Source organism: Myxine glutinosa, chromosome 2 (assembly GCF_964187855.1).
Source record: "Myxine glutinosa chromosome 2, kmMyxGlut1.1, whole genome shotgun sequence".
Taxonomy (NCBI): domain Eukaryota; kingdom Metazoa; phylum Chordata; class Myxini; order Myxiniformes; family Myxinidae; genus Myxine; species Myxine glutinosa.
The window spans coordinates 167,312,288-167,322,563 of record NC_136262.1 but is presented as its reverse complement, the minus strand read 5'-3'; positions in this window follow the sequence as shown (position 1 = coordinate 167,322,563).

Below are 10,276 nucleotides of genomic sequence, written 5' to 3'. Positions count from 1 at the left end.
GCGCATACTCCCGCCGTGGGTCAAGTTGGAATAGTAGGATTTTACAAAAGTTTGAGGGAGTAGATCAGTGACAACACAAGACAAGACAACACAAGACAGACACTGCACAGATATATATTTAGAATATATAGAAGATAATGTTAAAAAAAACAACAAGGCAATTTCACTTACATTTTCGGATTCAGCATTCAATTCTATATAAGTGAGTGTATTTTGAGGCATGTGTGACTTCAAATAAAATTGTAAGCCAGGAAAACGTTCGCTTCATTCCTTAGGGATACAACATGTAAAACTGGCCCAAACGTCAAAACAAAACTCGCTCATTTTAAGTCGTACAAGCTAATGCGACAACTCATTCTTCTGGGAAGAATCCCGTGCACATGCTTGTCACACTTATAACTCACCTAAGTCTTTATAAGTTCATCAAATACTGACACCGCGATTGACATTCGCTGAGGTAAATGTTGATATTGTGGCGGACACGAAAGCCCACTGGCGTGGTGACATCATTCCGCGCACCAAGTGGGCGGCGGCCACGCCCGAGGGGTAGGCGTGGCCTCAGGATATACACCGGGCGCGCAGCCCGGAGCGCGCCAGTGCTACAGTGACCTCTTGTGAATAAAGACTCTTTTGTTTAACCGCGTTGTCCGCTTCCTCCTTGGTAGCAAGTAAGCGTGCGTAGCACCGCGCTTTAATTGGTGACCTCCGACGTTCTGGTCAGCCGTCGCTGACCACCCGACATGGCAACCAACGCAGTAGCAATGAAGCTCCCCGAGTTCTGGGAAGCTCAGGCGGAGATCTGGTTCCTGCAGGCCGAAGCCCAGTTCAGGCTTCGACGCATCACGGCGGACGAGACACGCTACTGCCACGTGGTCGCCTCCCTCGGGGCCGGCGCGGCCGTCCGCGTCGTGTCGGTCCTGAGGAATCCACCGGCCGATGGCAGGTACGGGGCGATCAAGCGTCTCCTCCTCGCCACGTTCGGCCTCACAGTGGACGCACGGGCCGATCGCCTCTTGGACCTCCCCGAGCTCGGTGACACGTGACCGTCGGTCCGAATGGACCATATGCTGTCGCTCATGGGTGACGAAACCCCGGATGCTCTATTCCGGGCGTTATTTCGACGCCAGCTGCCGGCACGAGTCCGCCTCGCGTTGGCCGGTTCCGCGACGACGGAACCCCGTGCGTTCGCGGCCGAGGCCGACAAGTTCTACGCGGCTTTGGACACGCAGGCGAGTTTCGGTGCGGCCGTAGCGGCTCCCGAGCCCGAACCTCCTGTGGGTGCCCACCCCTGCTCCGAGGGGTGCCTCCTGGCGGCCGCCACGCCCCACCCACCAACACCGCGGAAACCGCGGCCTCCGGCTTCGCCGCAAACCTGGTGTTTTTTCCACGCTAGGTTCGGCCACGAGGCTCGCCAGTGTCGTCCGCCGTGCTCATTCGGCGCTCCGCTCTGCAGGAGACCGCCCGGAGGTTCGCCCCGGTGCCAACGGCACACCATGGTTGCCCGCCTTCCCACGTCGCCCCGGAGCTTCGCACGGCAAAGTACGTGTTCATCCGGCACGATGCCCACCGGGCACTGCTACGGCCCCCGTATGACGGGCCCTTCCGCGTGCTGGAGACCGGTGACAAGTTTTTCACGGTCGACATCGGCGGTGCCCCGGATCGCATTTCCATGGACCGCCTCAAGCCGGCCCACCTCGATCCGTACCACCCCCCGCCGGCAGCGCTGCCTCCGCGTCGAGGCCGCCCCCCAGCGGTCGGACCCCGGCACCCCCGCCAGCAGCTCTGCCTCCGTGTTGAGGCCGCCCCCCGGCAGTCGGACCCCCGGCACCCCTCAGCCCCGCCGGCCCGCTACCCCCCAGCCCTGCACCCATCGCCAGGGGGCGTTTCGACCGGGTCATCCAGCTTCCACGCAAACTCACCCCTCAGGTGCACGGGAATTCTGGGGGGGCGCGTGTGGTGGGCACAAGGGGCAATAATTCCACGCACCAGTGGGTGGCGCGAGCGCCCAGGCGGGGACCGATGGCACATGCCCTGCCCTTCGACCGATCGGCCACGCCCGGGAACTAGGCGTGGCATATATATGCGGGCTCTAAGGTCGAGCCCGCTCAGTGCTGCAGTTCGAGCTTTCGAAATAAAGACTCTTTTGTTTTAACAAACGCGTTGTGGCCCACCTCTTTGGCAAGCAAGTTGTGTGTGCGCAACACCACACTTCAATACGTATCAAACGATACATTTTATGAAACGGGGAAACCGAATCCAAACGTTGGTGGTTTTAAAATGACAGAATATGTCTTTATTAGAAAAGAAAAAAAAAAGAACCTTGAAGACGACGCTGCTAACAAAATACACCGCTCTAACGCATAACCACGAGTTTAAACTACATTTACAACAAATATGAAAACTATTTTTATATCACAATGTTAAAGATAGAATATATAGAAGATACTGTTAAAAAAAAAATGAGCCTTATCTTCCAGTGGTAAACAATCCTTCAAAGAATTCCTGGACCCGGAATAATATCCTGAGCTTCACCAAAAACTAATCAATTCTTCCTTATCCCAAGGGCAATCATCCCACCAACTTTCATCCAAATCCGTTCAGAACTTTTCCAGATATCTTCTTCACCAACACACGAACACACACACACACACACACACACACACACACACACACACACACACACATACACACACACACACACGATCGAATGCATTACTCCCTGGCGGGAGTAAAAATGCCCTTTCCATACTGCAACAAGTTTTTACTTGTTGAACCATAAAAAAAATGCTTCCTTCTGGATTTAGGAAGGAACAAAACGTTTTGTAAAATAAATGTTCAAGATGTAACTTTGTTTTTGCCTGAAAGGAGCCCTGTTTGAAAGGCTGTTATTTTTACCTCAGCCACCAAAGGTGGATGGAGGGTGTGTTTTCACCCCTGTCTGTTTGTCTGTCTGCCTGTGAACAAGATATCTCAAAATGTTGTAAAGGATTCGGACGAAATTTGGTGGAGCGGTAGTGTATGTGACAAGGACGAAATGATTTGAGTTTGGTGAAGATCCAGATTCGGATCCGGCCAGTAGAATTTTTTAAGTGATTCTTCACCCTTGGGAGATCGGGCCAAAAACGAAAGTTTCAGCAGGATATCTGAAAAAGTTATGGACGGATTTGGACGAAACCTGGTGGACCGGTTGTGTGTGTGACAAGGAAGAATCGATTCAATTTTGGTGAAGCAACTCTTCAGAAGTTGTCTTTACTCCTCCAGAGGGATCAGAGCACCCTTTTGAGTTGACACACATTTAGTAAATCGTGATGTTATCGTGACTCGTTAAAATCTCGTTAGTAAATCGTGATTTAGTAAATCGTGACTCGTTAAAATCGCATTAAGAGATAATGATGAATAAATATAAGAGATAAATAAAATCCTTCAAATTATTTTACATTCGAAACCATTAAAATAAATGTGCAGCCTTATAATGTCAGTAATTTGACTAAAATGTGTGAATAATAGAATTTGACCACGTGACAAATCCAAATCCGTCCACAAATAAAGACAGTTTTAATGGAACTGTCTTTATTTTTGCAACGAAGACACAACAATTACTTTCCTCGTCCCTTTCATCATCTCCACTTTTAAAACCTCCATCCAAAGCCCTTATCATCAGATAGGTTTTTACTTACATCGAGCAGGGTCGTTTCAGCGTCAGGACAGCTCGTTGTATTTCTTTTGCGATTCAGCCCACTAAATGAACAAACTTTGATGGCGTAGTTGATGTCAAAACAGCAAGCGAGGATGAAAAAGAACAAGAACAAAGACTTATCCATCTTTTTCTGGCTGGCAAAAACAGTCTCCAAACTGTAGAAACTGTGGACTCAAAGGTTTACACAAATTGTGAGGTCTAACCTGGTCGTTATATAGTACCTCTCAACACTTTTTGTGTCTGAGGTGCGACTGATGAAAGATGCTGATACCTGCTTTCTTGCAGGTACGACATTGTGTATTAGAATGGCATTGGCACTCGGTAGAGCACATACATCCGCCAGCCTGTACAGTTTGTTTTGTATCCCAATGCTAGACCTGATCCGGATCCTGAACGTCACCGAAATTGAATCGGCTTGTTCTTGTCATCTAACCACCTCATCCACCAAGTTTCGCCCAAATCCGTCCACAACTTTTTGAGATATCCTGCTATGTATCGTTTGTGTCCCTATTTCCCAATGGTGAAGAATCACTTAAAAATTAAATAATTCTCGTATCCTAATCCATATTCAGATCTTCACCAAAATCGAATAGATTAGTCCTTGTCACACACACAACCGGTCCACCAAGTTTCGTCCAAATCCGTCCATAACCTTTTGAGATATCCTGCTGTGTATCGTTTTTGGCCCTCTCTCCCAATGGTGAAGAATCACTTTAAAAATTCTACTAGCCGGATCCGAATCCATATTCAGATCTTCACTAAAATCGAATAGATTAGTCCTTGTCACACACACAACCGGTCCACCAAGTTTCGTCCAAATCCGTCCATAACTTTTTGAGATATCCTGCTGTGTATCGTTTTTGGCACTATCTCCCAATGGTGAAGAATCACTTTAAAAATTCTACTAGCCGGATTCGAATCCGGATCTTCACCAAAATCTAATGATTTCGTCCTTGTCACATACGCTACCCCTCTGCCTCTGTCGACAATTTTTTGAGATATCTTGTTCACAAGCAAACAAAGAAGAAATATGTCGTGCATAGCACGATGCTTGCGAAATCAAGCATCGTGCTATGTTTGCACGTTTGAGATCAAGTTTGAGATCTCGCGAGATCTCGGAGACGGTGGGAGGGATTTTCGAAGCTCCACACGGTCTCCACGTTTTTCGAAGTTGTCTGTTCACAATTGTATTTTGTCGAAACTGTATTTATCTTTCGGTGTGTGAAGTTATTGTGTGCAACTTTGGTTGTTTCTCGGTGTTTATCTTTCATAAATTGATCGTCTGTTTGCCGTGTCGCGAGCAAGGCCTTTGCCGCATCGCGAACGATTTGAAATCGAAGTTAAGTGATTGTTCCCATTTGTATTTTCGTTAAAACTGTATTTATTTATGGTGTTGTACGTATATTGTGTCCCGACGAAGATTTTTCGGTGCAAATCTTTCATACCTGTATTGAAAATCGTGTTAATTCGTGTCGTGTCTAGAGGCCTTGTACAGTGTGCACTGTACAAACTTGAGGCTTTGTTTTTCTCTCAGCGGTCCGTCGTTTGTGATCCAATAACTTTCGTTCTCTGTATTCCCAGTCTTTTCACCCATAGCCTACTTCCTTGTGTAAATCTCAACTCAAAAAAAAAAAAAAAAAAAATTCCCTTCTCTGTTCTCATTCGTTTATTCATTCTTATTCGTTCGTTCGTTCTTCGACCACGTGTTTCTCCCCCATTTCCCCAGATAGTTTTCACTCATTAACCTTCAATGTTTACACTTTCCCCTCAAGTTATGTATTCCGTCATATTTTATAACACCTTTTTCTTCTTCTTCTTTAAAAGGCTGCTTTCGACTTGCTCACCAAATCAATTCATCCCAAAAAAAATATCCATCTCCTATAGTGCCTTTTTTCTACATTCCCTAAACTCTCCTGCACTCCATCCTCCATCCAGTGTCCTTAAACGTATTTTTAACTCGAAGGTCACAAGAAACTCATTTTGCAATAAATGTTCGTTTCCCATAAATCGTACACTTTCAAAAATCCAATCTCACCCCTCCCCTCCAAATCTTCCCCATAACCCCTCCCCTCCAAATCTTCCCCATCACCCCTCCCCTCCAAATCTTCCCCATCACCCATCCCTTTCAAATCTCCCCCCTTGCCCCCTCCCTCCTAAACTACCCCCTCACCCCTCCCCGCCAAGACGCCCCCTCGCCCCTCCCCTCCTAGACTCCTGCCTCACCCCTCCCCCTCCAAATCTCCCCCATATCCCATCCCTTTCAAATCCCTCCCCTTGTCCCTTCCCTCCCAAACTCCCCCCTCACCTCTCCCCTTCAAATCTCCCCACCCTCATTGCTTCTCAATTTCCCCCCTCTCACTCCCCCACCTCAAAGCGTCCTCCCCGCTTCTTCCCCCTTCAAACTCTCACCTCCATCTCCCCCAACCTTCTGCCTCGCTCTTCCCCCTCCTCAAATAACACCTCAAATAACACCCAATCACCATCAAACCTTTTGTCCGCCCCATCCTTCCCTTTCTCCGAGCTATTCTGAAATCTCTGACACACCTTCAACAGCTCTCCCTACCTCTTCCACCTCTTCCACATCTTACCCTACCCCTCCTCCCCCCTGTTCTGTATCTGATGCTCCCCCTTCCTCTTCATTAACGGTATGGACCTCAAACATCCGGGGCCTTCGTTCAAACTTAACTGATCTCTCCATACAGTTTGCTTCTGTCAAACCAGACGTGATCTGCTTAACAGAAACTTTCCTCCTTTATGATGTCTCTGATTCCATAGTATCTCTCCCGGGCTACTCCCTCCTCCGGTATGATAGACCTGAGCCTCGTCCTGGAGGCGGGGTTGCTATCTTTATCAAAAACTCTCTTCCTCACTCACCCTGCACTGCACTCTCTCCACCTCACCCCCAGGAATACCTCTGGCTACGGCTTCCCCTTCGCTCCCACCTCTTGTTCATATGTGTGTTGTACCGTCCACCAAACAGTGATGACTCCATCTACATCTCGCTGTCTGATGATATGGACCAACTTCTATCTACTCATCCCAACTCTCTCTTCCTCATATGTGGTGATTTCAACTGTCATCATGCCAGTTGGCTGGGTGTGGGTACCTCTCTCACCAGCCATGGCTCCTCAGCAAAGGACTTCTGCGACTCACTGGGACTGACACAATCTGTCAATTTCCCGACCCGGATCTCAGTCAATGGAACATCTTCTCTTCTGGACTTGGTTATGATTAACTTCCCTGAAAATGTCTGCTGCTCTTCTTCTGCTCCGATCGGATCATCTGATCATGTCCTTGTTAAAGTGGACATCTCTCTGACCATCCTCAGGGAGCCTGCTCAGCGTCGACGAGTCTGGCATTTCACTCAGGCCAACTGGCACAGTGGCACGGTCTTCAAGCAGCCATCAATCATCTGGACTGGTCTCCCATCTCTACCACCTCTGACATCAACTCATCCTGGGAATTCTTCCAAAGTAAATTGCTCTCTCTCATGCACAGATTTATCCCATCTCGTCTTCAGTTGTCATACCCTTCCTCCCGTCCATGGTACACGGAATCTTGTGGTGAGACTGTTGCCCAGAAACAACTTGCCTTCGTCTCCTGGAAAGCAAATCCAACGGAAGGAAATCTCATTTCCTTTCACAAAGCCCGAAACAAGTGTGTGTCCACCCTCAGGAGAGCCAGGAAACAATATCTCTCTGTTCTCAAGACCGAACTCTCTTATCTGTCTCCCTCTTCCAAATCCTGGTGGTGTCTGGTCAAATCCGTTTCTGGTGTTTGTTCCCCCTCCATCCCCTCCCTTACCTCAAACGGCTACACAGCTGACTCCGCACGTGAAAAAGCTGAATGCCTCAACTCTGTGTTTGCCTCTAAATCTTGTGTCCCAAACCCATCCCTCTCTGTACCCACCATACCCAGTCGTACCCTGCTGCTCCTGGACTCCGTGTCCTTTCCTCCTGACAAGGTGGAAAAGTTTCTGTCAACCCTCGACTCTGATTCTGCAACTGGACCCGACGGCATCAGCCCACGGGTCCTGAAATCCTGCTCTGCTGCTCTATCTCACCCTCTCTCTGTTCTCTTCACCCTCTCTTTTGCTCAAGGTCAACTGCCATCTACTTGGAAATCAGCCAACATCACCGCTTTGCACAAAAAAGTTGCAAAAACAGATCCTAGCAACTACAGACCAATCAGCCTTCTCCCAATTATCAGCAAAGTCATGGAATCCATCATTGCTTCGGATATGAAATCTTTCCTCTTCTCCAATGGCTTGATCTCTGATCATCAATTTGGTTTCAGACCAGGTCACTCTACTCTGGACATGCTGCTTCTGCTGTCTCAACAATGGATGGAGGTCCTCAATGCCAAACAGGAAATTAGAGCTGTCTCCCTCGACATATCACGTGCCTTCGACACGGTCTGGCACCCCGCTCTGCTCACCAAACTCTCCTCCTTTGGTATCCATGGAAATCTCCACGCATGGCTGGCGGACTTCCTCTCTAGTCGTCGTCAACGTGTGGCCCTGAATGGGTTTCTCTCATCTCCTCTTCCTGTTCAGGCTGGAGTTCCCCAAGGCAGTGTTCTGGGCCCCGTGCTTTTTCTGGTCTTCATCAATGATCTCTCTGACTCTCTCTAAAATCCTCTCTATCTCTTTGCTGATGACTCCACTCTCTGCCGCTCCATTCCTCTTCCCTCAGATCGGCAGTCTGATGCCTCCTCACTCTCTGAAGACCTGGACAAAATCACAGACTGGTCAAACAAGTGGAACATGTCTTTCAATCCTGACAAATCTCACACTCTTACTATGTCTCTCCGAAAAGATCGACTGGCCAACCCTCCCATCTACTTTCTCAACAATCCTCTCCAAGAAGTTCTGTCGCTCAAGATTTTGGGTCTCACTATCTGCCATGATCTTTCTTGGGAAAACCACATTTCCAAGCTGGCCTCCAAAGCCAGTCGCCGACTGGGCATCCTCCGTCGTGCAAAGTCCTTCCTCGGCACACCTGAGCTCCTCACCACATACAAGGCTTTCATCCGCAGCTCAATGGAATACTGTTCTCCCCTATGGGCCGGTGCTCCTGCCTCACACCTAGCTCGGCTTCACGCTGTTGAAACCAAAGCTTTCAGAATTATTGGAATCTCCCGCGATGAAGCTATCTCTGAGGGCCTTTCACTCACTCACCGCAGGCAGGTAGGTGGTCTTTCTGTCTTCTACCGACTCCTCTCCGGCCTTGCACCCCCAGCTCTCTCTGTGCTCTGTCCCCCAAATATTCCTACAGGTCGCACAAGATCTGCCAGCAACCCTCTGATGGTTAAACTGTCGAAATCTCGGCTCTCTGCTCACCTTCGCTCTTTCATTCCTCTTTTCTCCCGCCTCTGGAACAAACTCCCTCACTCCCTTCAATCCCACTCCTCCCTCCAGGTCTTTAAAACAGCTGTTCACCACCATCTCTTATCTTCCCCCATCCAAAACCTTGATCTTTTCTACCCCCGCTAATTCACCCCAGATCCACCTTGTTTGAAATTCCAACTTCTTTCCTGGAAGTCCTGGTAGTGTCCATATGTTTTATACCTCTCTCACCGCCCCCTTCCCATGCCCCCCCCCCCCCCTCAAAGCCCTCGCCCTCTCTCAGATCTCTCGATGTCTCCATGTCTCTCGGTCCCTGCTCTCAAGTGTTGTGTTTGTGTCCTTCCCCCTCTCTCCCCATCTTGTCTACAGCTCCCGATGTTATATGTTTTATGTGTCGGTTTGTCTTTCTGTGTGATTAATGTTCGCTCTTCCACGAGCCTCGATCTTGTATACAAAAAAAAAAAACAACAAAAAAAATCCCTAAAATAAGTTGTTGGCCTATGATCACCTCAAAAATATTGGGTGTTTGAATTCAGTAACCTGGTATGCAAATCCTCTTAAAATTTCAAGTCAATCAGATGAAAATTGAGGATTTTATCAACTTGGCCTATGTTGACCTTTTGGCCGATGTTGACCTCAAAAATACTTGGTGGTTGAATTTAGTGACCAGGTCGGCAAATCCTCTTCAAATCACAAGTTAATGGGATAAAAATTGAGGATTTTAGAAATTTGGCCTATGTTGACCTTTTGGCCCATCTTCATCTCAAATATACTTGGTGGTTGAATTCAGGGTCCAGATATGCAAGTCCTCTTTAAATTTCAAGTTAATTGGATGAAAATGGAGGATTTTAGAAATTTTGCCTTTAGTGACCTTTTGGCCGATGTTGACCTCAAAAATATTTGGGGGTTGAATTCAGTGACCATCTCTGCAAATTCTCTTAAAATTTCAAGTCAATCGGATGAACATTGAGGATTTTAGCAATTTGGCCTATTTTGACCTAAAATATAATTTGTGGTTGAATACAGTGACCATTCATTTAAATCCTCTTTCAATTTCAACTCAATCGGATGAAAGTTGATGATTTTAGAATTTCGACAAAGTTGGTGACCTTTGGCCTATGTTGACCTTTTGACCACAAAAATAATAAGCTTCTTGCTTATGACCAACTCTACCATTTGGTGAAGTTTCCTGAAGATCGGTTGAAATTTGTGACCTGTAGGCAACTGACATA